Consider the following 12324-nt stretch of genomic DNA (forward strand, 5'->3'; position numbering starts at 1 on the left):
CATCTCCTGGGAAGTTAAACGGAAAAAAGTCGTAGAAATATTCAGTAGATCCAATATGATCCATAAGCCTTTTCCAGTGCTTAATGCTTCCCAGAAATATATCTACCTCCAGAAATCACTCTGGAGCCCAGGTACCAGCGAGCTTCCCTGAAGCTCTTCAGTACTCTCCCATCAGCGAAGCCCTCTCTGTTCCCTCCTCTGGGTCTTGGTTGAGCTGGACAATCCAACAAACCAAGCATTATGATGGTAAAGTGGCTGCTTTGACACAACTATGGTTGAGAGATATATGTGAGAGGCAAAAATCTCAAGTGAGCATGAAGCTCTGTCTTAAAATGCACCTTGTTACAGGGCGCTTGGGTGCCTCAGTCGGTTAAACATCCAACTCTTGATTTCAGCCCAAGTCAAGATCTTGGGGGTCATGAAACTGAGCCCCACCTCGAGCTCCACACTCAGCAGGGAGTCTGCTTGAGATTCTCTCTCTCTCTCCTTCTGCCCCTCCCCCCATATATAAGTCTTAAAAAAAAATCCTTGTTACATTCAGACACACTGCTGATAAGCCTGGTCACATACGCTGGCTTAATGCTCTTTTCCGCATCATTAAGCCCTTTCTAACTTCCTGCTGTAATGGTGACGTTTATCTGCACTAGATTCACATTATGTCTCTTTCTTCTTACTACATAATCACAAATCACAATAATAAAACATTTCAAAATACCTCTTAAATACCTCTGAAAATGCATACATATATACATACTCTTGTCCTTTATTTTCCTAAAAAAAAAAAATCACTTCTTGCAAATACTCTACCTACTCTTGCTTGCTTTTATTTCACTTTGCCAATGGTTCTGATATTGTTTATTCATTGGTGCCTTTTGGTTGAGACAGCCCAGAACCCTGTAGCATTATAACAAAGACTCAAATAGGTGTCTTGATAAGGGGTACTAGCACTTCTGAAAAGAAAAGGAACAAAGTTCCCCAAATTCCTGTGAAAACACTTGCACATGCACCTGAATTTTGTTGTTGTTGTTGTTGTTGCTGTTGTTGTTGTTAATGCAATATCATTGATGGGGCAAAGTTTACCCTAAATTAACTTTGCATCTTTTTCCATCATGCACCATAGGCAGAGGAATAGAAAATAGAGTCTTCACAACTGAAAGAGCTGGTTCTGTATCATTGGATGCCAGACTGAGTAAGGGATTCATTATGACAGATAGTAAAGATTGTTTGGCTAATGCTTCAACGCAGTCTCCTATATTGAATGCTATGGAGAAAGAGCCATAAGATAAATGAATAAATAAATAAACAAAACTCTTTTTCTACGAAAGAGTCTACCTGAATTACGACTTATCTCATAATGTTTTTGTGAATTCTAGGCAATGTCTTCTCACTGACTCAAGAATAAGTCAAACTTAAAACTCCCACATCTCACCATCACCCACCAGGGAAATACTTTTCATCCAACTTTTTAAAAAGATTTTATTTATATATTGGAGGGGGGCAGTGGAAGAGGGAGAAGGAGAGAGAATCCCAAGCTGACTCCCTGCTGAGCAGGGAGCCCAACATAGGGCTTAGTGTCACAACCCTGAGATCACAACTGGAGCCAAAACCAAGAGTCAGGCACTTAACCAACTGAGCCATTCAGGTCCCCTCACCCAACTTTTAATAATACATATCCAAGTGAGGAACAGTTTGGGTAAGGCTCACTCACATAAGGGATTGATCAATTGTGAGGTTTATTGATCTCAGCACTACTGACACTTTGGACAGGCTAATTCCTTATTGTAGGGGATTGTCCTGTGCATTGAAAGATGTTTAGCAGCATCCCTGACCTCTCTACTTGCTAGATGTCAGTTGTGACACTCAAAAGTGTCTCTGCACTTTGCCACAGGTCCCCTGGGTCAAAATCACATCTAGTTGAGAACCACAGGTCTAGAGGAAGGACTGTGATTGACATAGCTTAGATGTAATGCTTAGTCCTAGGGCATTCAGCTATGACCTGGGGACAGAGGATCAGTAAATTAGAACATAACTCTAGCTGGATCTATGTGGTTACCGCTTTAAGGGGTGCTGGAAAATGCAATCAATCAGCACCTACCACACTGCAGAGAGTCCCTCTAGGGTTTGGCTTTTGTAGCTTTGCTCTTTGCAGGTGGTGTTAGGCTCTTTAATTTATCATTATACTTATGTTTTACTTTTATCTATAGGTATTGAGATTTCTTGTTTTGGAAGCTTTTCTTCTGTCTTCAGGTATTTCTATTAGAGTTTTAGTATTCTGCCATCTTCAAATAAGCTTTAAGTTGACTTTTTTTTTAATCTAGATCAGAGCTCCATTTTTCCTATTCAACTCCCTCTCATCAGTATAACTTGAAAAGTACTAGGCAAACATATGGGTCTTACTGTGTCTGTCCTCCAAGAACAAAAAAAGGGTGGGTGTAGGGGAGAGAGGAGGGTCATAACTAAATATCCTATACTTACTTGCTTATATACCTTGGAAGTCTAGGACTATATTAATGGCTAAAAGCAAAGGCTTATAAGAAAAACCCCACACACACTATGTTAATGTTTAGTATACTTAATGGTCTGAATAATATGCTTGCAAGTCAAAGAGCCATGAGTCTATTTGAGGTACTCTGTTAAGTCCTACAACTCAATGACCTGGAGAAAAGGTCAAGATCCCAGCCCTTCCCTTGAGAGAAATGTTGCACTGAGATTTTCATAGGACAGGAAAGTCCTATAACACAGGACATTCCTTCTGAAATAAGGATATTTGTGGGGCACCCGGGTGGTGTCTGACTTCGGCTCAGGTCATGATCTTGTGGTCCTGGGCTTGAGTCTTGCATCCCACTCAGCGGGGAGTCTGCTTGTCCTTCTCCCCATACCCCTCCCCCCACTTGTGTCTGTGAGTGCACACGTGCTTTCTCTCAAATAAATGAAGTCTTTATAAAGTGACAGAGTGAGCTTCCAGGAACATGGTGAGACCACCCCCAACCATGGCTGGAGCAAGGACAGAGAGGCTCAACTCTATGGGACAATACTGGAGCACTGGCAATGGCAGAGTGGAAGACAGCATGAGGAAAAGAGATTCCTAGCAACAGAGCAAAGAGCATCTAGGAAAGTAAGCAGAGCTTCCTTCATGGTGGTGAGTTTATAAGAGCAGTCAGTCCAGAACTACACACAGTGAAGAACTTGGGTGTATCGAAGTGGAGGGGCAGCGTCTACTCCCTAAGCACCAATGCCCAATAGAGATGGAGGTGCTAACACGTACCAGCAAACAGGCAGTTATGGAAAAGGGATGACAACCTCAGTATTTTGGATGGACTGCACATTAATGTACTGCCACCACTGACTGAAGATATGAGAGGAAACCGGTGCTCAGGAAGTAGGTTTTTGTTTGTTTGTTTGTTTGTTTGTTTGTTTAGAGAGGAAGCATTGGTCCATTTCTTTTACCTAAGACATGATTTTAGAAGGAGCTTCTTGGAATTGAGGTAAGAGAATATGGATGCTAGTTAATAATTATATACCAAGAGCCTACTACTGTATGAGACAAGCACTGTTATGACTTTAAAATACATGTAGCATTGTGAAAGACTGAAAGATAAATTCAATATATCCTTGCCCTCAAAATATTTATGCTATAATGGGGGAATGAAATGATTATACAAACAGAATATAAAAAGTATCATACAAGAATGCAACTTTAGCTAAGAGAAAGAGATCACAAATTTGGGGGAAAATTAAGAACAGTGTTTTGATCAACTGATTATATCACACAGATTTGAGTAGGGGCATTTAAGAGATGATTTCAAGAGCCCATGTGAAAAACAGTAAGATTCTAAATGAGGATAATGGCAATGTAACAGAAATAAGGGACTTGATTTCTGAAATTCTGCATACCTAGTTCCTTCAAGATTTGTTTACTAACTGTATATAGGAGATGACTGCAGAGGAGACAAAATGTTTGAGCATTGGGAATTGGGACAGTGGAGCATATTAAAGTTTTTTAAAGATTTATTTATTTGAGGGGCGTGTGGGTGGCTCAGTGGGTTAAGCCTCAGCCTTCAGCTCAGGTCATGATCTCAGGGTCCTGGGATTGAGCCCCACATCAGGTTCTTTGCTGAGCAGGGACCCTGCTTCCCCCCCGCCCCACTCTGCCTGCCTCTCTGCCTACTTGTGATCTCTCTCTGTCAAGTAAATAAATAAAATTTTTTTTAAAGCATTTATTTATTTGAGAGAGAGTGGGAGAAAGAGTTGGGGGTAGGGGGCAGAGGGAGAGGAAGAGAATCTCCAGCAGAATCTGTGCTGAGCTTGGAGCCCTAGGCAGGGCTGTACATGGTGCTCCCTCCTGGGCTTCACTCGGGGCTCAGACCCTGATTCCGACCTGAACAGAAACCGAGTCCCGATGCCCAACCAACCACACCACCCAGGTGCCCCAAGCATATTAAAGATTTTAAGTTTACCTAAGCATTTATCCATTCCAACCAGATAGCACCAAATCGGAAATGGTTAGGAGCACTCCATGACAGGAGCCAGAGCAACGACTTATATAGACAGAGTCTAGAAGGAAGAAAGCGAAATTATTGATTGGTTATTGCTTAAAGCCTAGCTGTCTGTCTGTGACTAGTTGTCCTTAGGTTTCAACTTTAAAACCTTGAGGAATTTATCGGCTTAGAGTTTGGTTTGCTTAGGTGGGCCACCCCAGTATTAGAGCTACCTCAGTCTAGTGGTCTCCTTATTTACTTATTTTTTTAAAGATGTTAAGAAGTTCCTTATATGAGAGAGAGAGGGAGTGAGCACAAGCACGAGGAGCAGCTGAGGCAAAGGCGGAAGCAGGCTCCTCGCCAAGAAGGGAGCCTGATGTGGTGCTCAATCCCAGGACCCCAAAATCGTGCCCTGACCTGAAGGCAGATGCCTAACTGACTGAGCCACCCAGGGGCCCCTAAGAGCCGCCTTCTCTAACAGAAATAAGGGAGAAAAAGGGAAATGGAATGGATGATGACAAGCTTACTTTTTGAGATGCTGCTTTAAATGCCGCGTATATAAAAGACTGCTGATCATCTAGGGTGTGGCCATCTTTTCTTGGTGTTCCCCAGAGATGACTCCAGTCTTCCCATGCTGTCTATTGAGTTACATTCCCAGTCCATAGATATTCTGTGCACCATAAGTATTTATGTCTTGAAAGCCCTGCTTAGGATCCATGCCATCAACACCCACGTCCCCCCTGTCGCCTCTTTATTTAGCTTTTGCTCCCTGTGAGTAACTCAGATGCCTACAGGTTTATTTTCTTCTATGTGCTGACAAGATGGAGATGAGCCTGCTCAGCCCGACCGCGGGAGTAGAGTGTTCCACGACTGAAGCTCTGTCGGGAGAGGAACGGCCGCCTGCAGAGATTCTGGCTCTAACCACAGACCATCTAGCCTCTGCATGTTTTTGGTTTCTCAGCACAATCTGAAAGTGCCCGATTTGGATGCTGGAAAAAGAAATGCACAGGATCCAGACACTCTTCTCTATAAACCAAAGGAGGCCGTCTTACTAAATAGAGTCTCTTCAGCTCTTCGTACTCTCCATGTGTCTGCACAGAACTGCCTCTCTCTTCCCACCCCTGCTTCACACTCACAAATTCCATTCTCATTTCTGACAGCTTTTACCTACCTGAACCTATATTTTACTTTCATTTTACATTTTAAAAATATTTACTTGTTCCTATTGACAACACTAAGAGGTAGTCTTTCAAAAATAACTTGATTTGGAAACTAAGGAAAAAAGCATAAAGAAGAAAATATGTGACCTGTCCTCTCATCACTGTTAACATTTTGGTCCTGTCTTCCTCTGCCTAGGCACATTTTAATTTTAAGAGGTAGCTAGGCTCATATGGCATAAGTGATTTGGTTTTCTCATATTTTAAATCATCGCATTTTTAAATTTTTCTGGTATTATTAAAATTATTTTAAGCCATCATCTCGATAGCTGCATGAAATTTCATTATTGTGAATGTATTTCCCTTTGAGGTATTATCTTCTACGCTGATTCCTTAACTCTTCACAGTGGAATTTTCCTGGGCTATGCATATTCTTATAGTTATAAGAGAAAAAGGAAAGAATAAAAGCCAAAATTTATATAAAGAAAAAGGTTACAGAATTCTTAATTCAAGATTTCTGTTCAGACTTCTGCTGTGAAAGATATATACAGCTTGCTTAAGAAATACACGATTTTTTGACAGTGATTGTATGAAGTATTTATATATACTTAAAAGTTAGAAAAACAGAGCTATTTTACTTATGGCCTAAGGACTTTTTTTTTTTTTTGAGAGGGGTTGGGCAGAGGGAGAGAGAGAAAATCTTAAGCAGGCTCCACACCCAGCATGAGGCCCAATGCAGGGCTCAACATGGGGCTGGACCTCACAACCCTGAGGTCATGACCTGACCCCAAATCAAGAGTTGGACAGTTAACCAACTAAGCTACTCAGGCACCCTTAGCCTAAGGACTTCTCAATTGGGTAGAATTTCCCATTTTTTATTATCAAAATTCATACATATTCACAAATGCTAATAATTAGAGAAGAATAGAAAATAAAAAATATAAGCATATATTTCCCCATCCCACTGCCAAAAAGTAAATTGTTTTTGTTAAGATTTATTTATTTAAGACAGAAAGAGACAGCAATGCACCTGTGTGAACTGGACCAGGGCAGAGCAAGAGGGGACAAGCAGACTCTGCCCTGAGCACAGAGCCCAGTGCAGGGCTGGAACCCTGACATCATGACCTGAGCTAAAACCAAGAGTCAGATGCTTAACCAACTGAGCCACCTGAGTGTCCCAAAAAGTAAATCATTTTCAGTGACATATATATATTATACACATATATTTTTAATGGACTCACACAATTCATATTCTACATTTGCTAAGTTAACATTAATAACACCTTTTCACATTTTATACTTTTTTCTTATTACATAGGGTAGAACTCCCAGAATAATACTGAATCATCGTGGACATCTTTGTATAGATATGCAGAGGGTCCTTTCCATTAGTATGCACTACTAGCAGTTCATCTGTTCACTGAACTAACAGTAGGCTTTCTTGGTGGTAGGAAGTAGTTTCCACCCCCCTCTACAAATATATCTTATGCCTGCCACAGTTTTCACCATAGACTCTGTTGAGTCTACATCGTCATTTAAGGATCAGCAATTTCCTATTACCAAAGCGTGTTCTTGCATGAGATTGTCAGGTCTTTTACGGGCTTCCCTTAATGGATACTATTTGGGTTTCTTCCCTTTTGCCAATGCCTCTATCCTCTGATCCTCTTGCCTATCCCTGGGCACAGCAACTACTTGAAATCCACATAATGTTCTGCAAGTTTTAAAAAGCAAATTCTGCATTGGGGAGGGTATGTGCTTTGGTGAGTGCTGTAAGTGTGTAAACCTGGCTATTCACATACCTGTACCCCTGGGGATAAAAATATATGTTTATAAAAAAATAAAAAATTTTAAAAAAAGCAAATTCTACAAATCAAGGAAGTAATAATCCCTACTTTATGTAAAATGCCCCCTACTTGTCAACTTTAAAATAGAAAGGAACTGTAAAAATGAAAAATTTTAACTTAGCAAAAGAAATTTGACAGAAGTCAAGGCTTTAAATATGAGGGGGTATAACAGTGTAGGTATGTATAATCTCCAAATTCATTGACCCTCTCTAAAGGAATGGCAAAGAAAAGACTGGAAACAAGCTAAAACGTTGAAATTGTACTTATGAAAAGTACTTATGCCTGTGCTGATTGTAAACTGAAGCTTTTAACTCTGACTTATTCTGTTTGGAATGTGTATATGTAACCTTTCTGTCCATGGGGGAAAGTAACAGGAGTAGGGAGCAAGAGAGGGTATTCTTATCTTGAAATTATGTGACAATATTTCCAAAATACATTTGCTTGAATAGATGTTTTCCAAACAAATGTTTAAAAATAGTTAATTTGGAACACTAGATTTCCATTCATAAATATGAGAAACTCCTTTCTGAAACTTATTTTTTGAAGAGTATGTTTTTGACCAGAATGAATGTGTGATTTATATGTGTGAGAAGTTGAGAAATTGTAAGTCTTATCAGTTCTGGTTAAATGTGTGATTTGCCTGTGAAAACAATTTTTAAAACTGTTAGTTTTATGTATTCCAGAATGATCTATGGTTCTCAACTGTACTGAAGTAAGGAGGAGTCCATTTAAGGAGAGTAAAATGCTATCATGAGTTAAATCATTCCTAAAGTCCTAACTTCTTTTTTTTTTTTTTTTGCAGAATTTTTCATGAATTTCTTCTTTCAGAAATAAGTATGATCTTGATAGACTGAATCAACCAACATATCAGGGAGAAAAATACAGGTACTTAAAATATATCTAGACAATTATCAGAATGTTACTCTCATAAAGATTCTAGAAGGAGAAACATGGGGGTGGTGGGGCGGTCTTTTGAGCCAGTTAGTTAACAATTCTACCTGAAGAGCTATTTCAGAATCAAGAAGGGAAGGGAATCTATCACAACTCCTGTTTTAGTAAAATTCCTTCGCACAGTATCTTAAATTAACTTGCACAATTCCAATTTTGGTAACTTTTATTCTAAATGTTTTATCTTAACCCAAAAATACTGTGGCAAAAGTATATAGTATAAAGAACTGAAAGCTATATTATCATTCTGTTTGGGCATTTATTTGATGTTGCTAATTAAAACAGAAAAATGTTTATTGGTAAGATATCTATGAACCTTAATTCTTAAAGATGGCCACATATGCTTTATCTCTGTCATAATTATGAAAATTACAGACAATGCATTTGGGGGATATGGAAAGGGCATATTTTAATCCATAAGAAAAATCTGTTATTATTTATGGCAAATAGAAGGGCCTGAAATTTTTTATGACTTAAGTTTTCTAAATGTTCTCCATTTTCTTCTATATAAAAAAATGATAACATCTGGCTTGATACTTGGGAGAAATAAATGGAAATGATATCATGAGACAAAACTGAAATATCCTTTGTGAAATGATTTTGTGAAAATTAGCTGGACTTACAGACACTGATTTTTTGGTTTTTGTTTTCTGGTTTTTTTCCTGTGTTCCTTATTTCTTTATTATTGACATAAAATTCACATAATATAAAATTCACCATTTTTTAATTTTTTCTCTTTTTTTTCATTATGCTATGTTAGTCACCATACAGTGCATTATTAGTTTTTGATGTAGTGTTCCATGATTTATTGTTTGCATATAACACCCAGTGCTCCAAGTAATACATGCCCACCCCTCTTCCTTCTGAAACCCTCAGTTTGTTTCCCGTAGTCCATAGTTTCTCATGGTTCATCTCCCCCTCTCATTTCCCACCCTTCATTTTTTCCCTTCCTTCTCCTAATGTCCTCCATGCTACACTGTGTATTTACCCCAAAGATACAGATGTAGCGAAAAGAAGGAGCACTTGCACCCCAATATTTATAGTATCAATGTCCACAATAGCCAAACTGTGGAAGGAGCCAAGATGCCCTTCAACTGAGGAATGGATAAAGAAGATGTGGTCCATATACACAATGGAATACTACTCAGCCATCAGAAAGGATGAATAGCCACCATTTGCACGGACATGGTTGGAACTGGAGGGATTATGCTAAGTGAAATAAGTCGAGCTGAGAAAGACAATTATCATATGGTTTCACTCACATGTGAAACATAAGAAATAGCACGGAGGACATTTCAAACATTTTAAAGTATACAGTTCAGTGGCTTTTAGGACATTCATGACATTGTGCCACCATCACAACTAATTCCAGAACATCTCCATCACCCCAAAAAAGCCCAATAGCCATTAAGTAAACACCACTTATTCTCCCCTCCCCCTTGCTCCTGGCAACCACACATCTGCTTTCTGTGGATTTGCCTTTTCTACACCTTCATACAATGGAATCTCACAATATATGGCCTTTTGTGACTGGCATCTTTCAGTTGGCGTAATGTCAAGGCTCATTCCCGTTGTAGCATGCATCCACACTTCATTCCTTCTTAAGGCTGAATCCTGTCCCCATGTGGGTAGACCACAATTTGCTTATCCACCCACCTGTCTGGTGGGCATTTGCGTTGTTCTTTACATTCATGTTTTTATTTCTGTCAATGTCCCATGGGTCTATAGACCAACAAGTCAGTGGCACCGAGTCCTACAATAATGAAGGCTGTCCTCTGCCCTCTCTCAAAGGGGCCACTCTTAGCCCATTTATTAGATTCTTTTATTTCCCTCTGTGTAAAATGGTCATTTCTTGGTTTTAACTTTATTTTAAACTTGGTTTTACTTTATTTTACCTCTCTACTGTGGAAATGAGGATTTAGCTCTTAACCCCACCATGCCTATGCCTCTAACACCACCTTCATGACTCAATTGCAGATACTGTTCCACACAATCATGCTTATTTAAGTTTTCAGGAATGTAATTTTATTTCTCTATTAATTTTCAGTATTGATTTGGTTACATTTTAATGCTATATTAATTTAATTGTAACTTGCCATTCTTAACTGTTTCAGGAAATTTATGAAATATAATAAAATTAATGAAATATCTATGAAATATTTTCTGAGTTGGAAAATATATGTGTGTTTGTATATGTGTGTATATATGTATATATATGTGATATGTAAGTGTATTCATACATACATATATGAGTATATATGTACATATATAGATAGGTTTTCAAATGTTTCCAAGAAATTGAATTTAACTAAGGCAAACACTGAAATATTTTAAAATCTCTATGTAGGTATGTCTGTATGAGCGTATAAAAAAGTAAGCAGGTTTCGGGGCGCGTGGGTGGCTCAGTGGGCTAAAGCCTCTGCCTTGGGCTCAGGTCATGATCTCACGGTCCTGGGATCGAGCTCTGCATCTGTCTCTCTGCTCAGCAGGGAGCCTGCTTCCTCCTCACTCTCTCTTTGCCTGCCTCTCTGCCTACTTGTGATCTCTGTCAAATAAATAAATAAAATCTTGGCAAAAAAGAAAAGCAAGCAGGTTCAAGTTATGACTCTAAGGAAAAACTAAGTCTATAACTTTAGCTAAAACTCCATCAATAAGTGTTTGTATGTATTACCTATTAATTACTAGGCTCTATTAATTTTATGGGAATGCTGTATGAGAAATTAAGTACTCTAGTTTCTGGAGGAGCTAGTAACTCTTGCTTTGTGTTCCCCAGTGTTTCCTGGATGAGGTTATAGTTTTCTTTAATTTTCAGAAATATTGTGTTATGTTCAGATGATGCTAACACCTTCTTTGGACCTATATTCTCTAAAATCAATGTTAAGTTTCTCAAACTGTTCGAGGGAAGGAAATGGTGTATACTTATTACACCACCCCCCATATTTGCTCTACCTGTATATTTTTCTCATCATCTTATCATCTTGGAAAAAATCTTAAAGTAGGAAAGAGGAACATAAACGCAAACTCTATCCATCTTTGATAAAACTAAGATACATGGAACAGCCCAAACCACAAATAGGAAGTGCTGCCAAAGGCAGTGAAGATCAAAACAAGGATGATCCCAACTGCAAATCACAGAAGACGCACATGTGCAGAGCTGGCAGAACGTACTTCTCCAAGGTGAGTAGGGACATCCTTGTGAAGAAGACACAAAATTTAGTTTATAGCCATGAGAATAGAGTCTGTAGGCTGCTGGCCTGAGGAGCTTCCTTAAAACTAGGAGTTTCCTTCTAACAGGAGTAGAGCCTGCAGAGCTGAATATGGAATCTGACAGACAATAATCTTACAGCAAGTAATTTCAGGAAGCAGAAGAGAAATTTTGCATTAATGGCTAGAGATGAAAAACTAACACCACCAGCTCTGTGTCATGAGAATTCTTGCTAGCCTGGACAACTGCCCTGGCTATTCACCACATAGTGAACATCCTCCGTATATAGTCCACAAGAATCACTTCTTCCAATGATAAGCAATAGTTCTAAAAATTTGTACAAAACTTAAAGTTACTCTGAGGGGGGGAAAAGAGAGGGAAGGAACTAGCAAAATAAATGGCAGATGATAAATACTTTTTAAATGTTGCTATAGAGGGTATAGCAACTGGGTGGCTCAGTTGGTTAAGCCTCTGCCTTCAGCTCAGGTCATGATCCCAGAGTCCTGGGATCGAGTCCCACATCAGGCTCCCAGCTCAATGGGAAGTCTGCTTCTCCCTCTGACCTCCCCTCTCATGCTCTTTCACTCTGTCTCTGTCTCTCTCTCTCAAATAAATAAATAAAATCCTTTAAAAAATAAATAAATGTTGCTACAGAGGATGAAAATTGTGATGTAATATTTCTTTATGAATTT

This window comes from Mustela erminea, chromosome 9 (assembly GCF_009829155.1).
Source record: "Mustela erminea isolate mMusErm1 chromosome 9, mMusErm1.Pri, whole genome shotgun sequence".
In the NCBI taxonomy this organism is placed as follows: domain Eukaryota; kingdom Metazoa; phylum Chordata; class Mammalia; order Carnivora; family Mustelidae; genus Mustela; species Mustela erminea.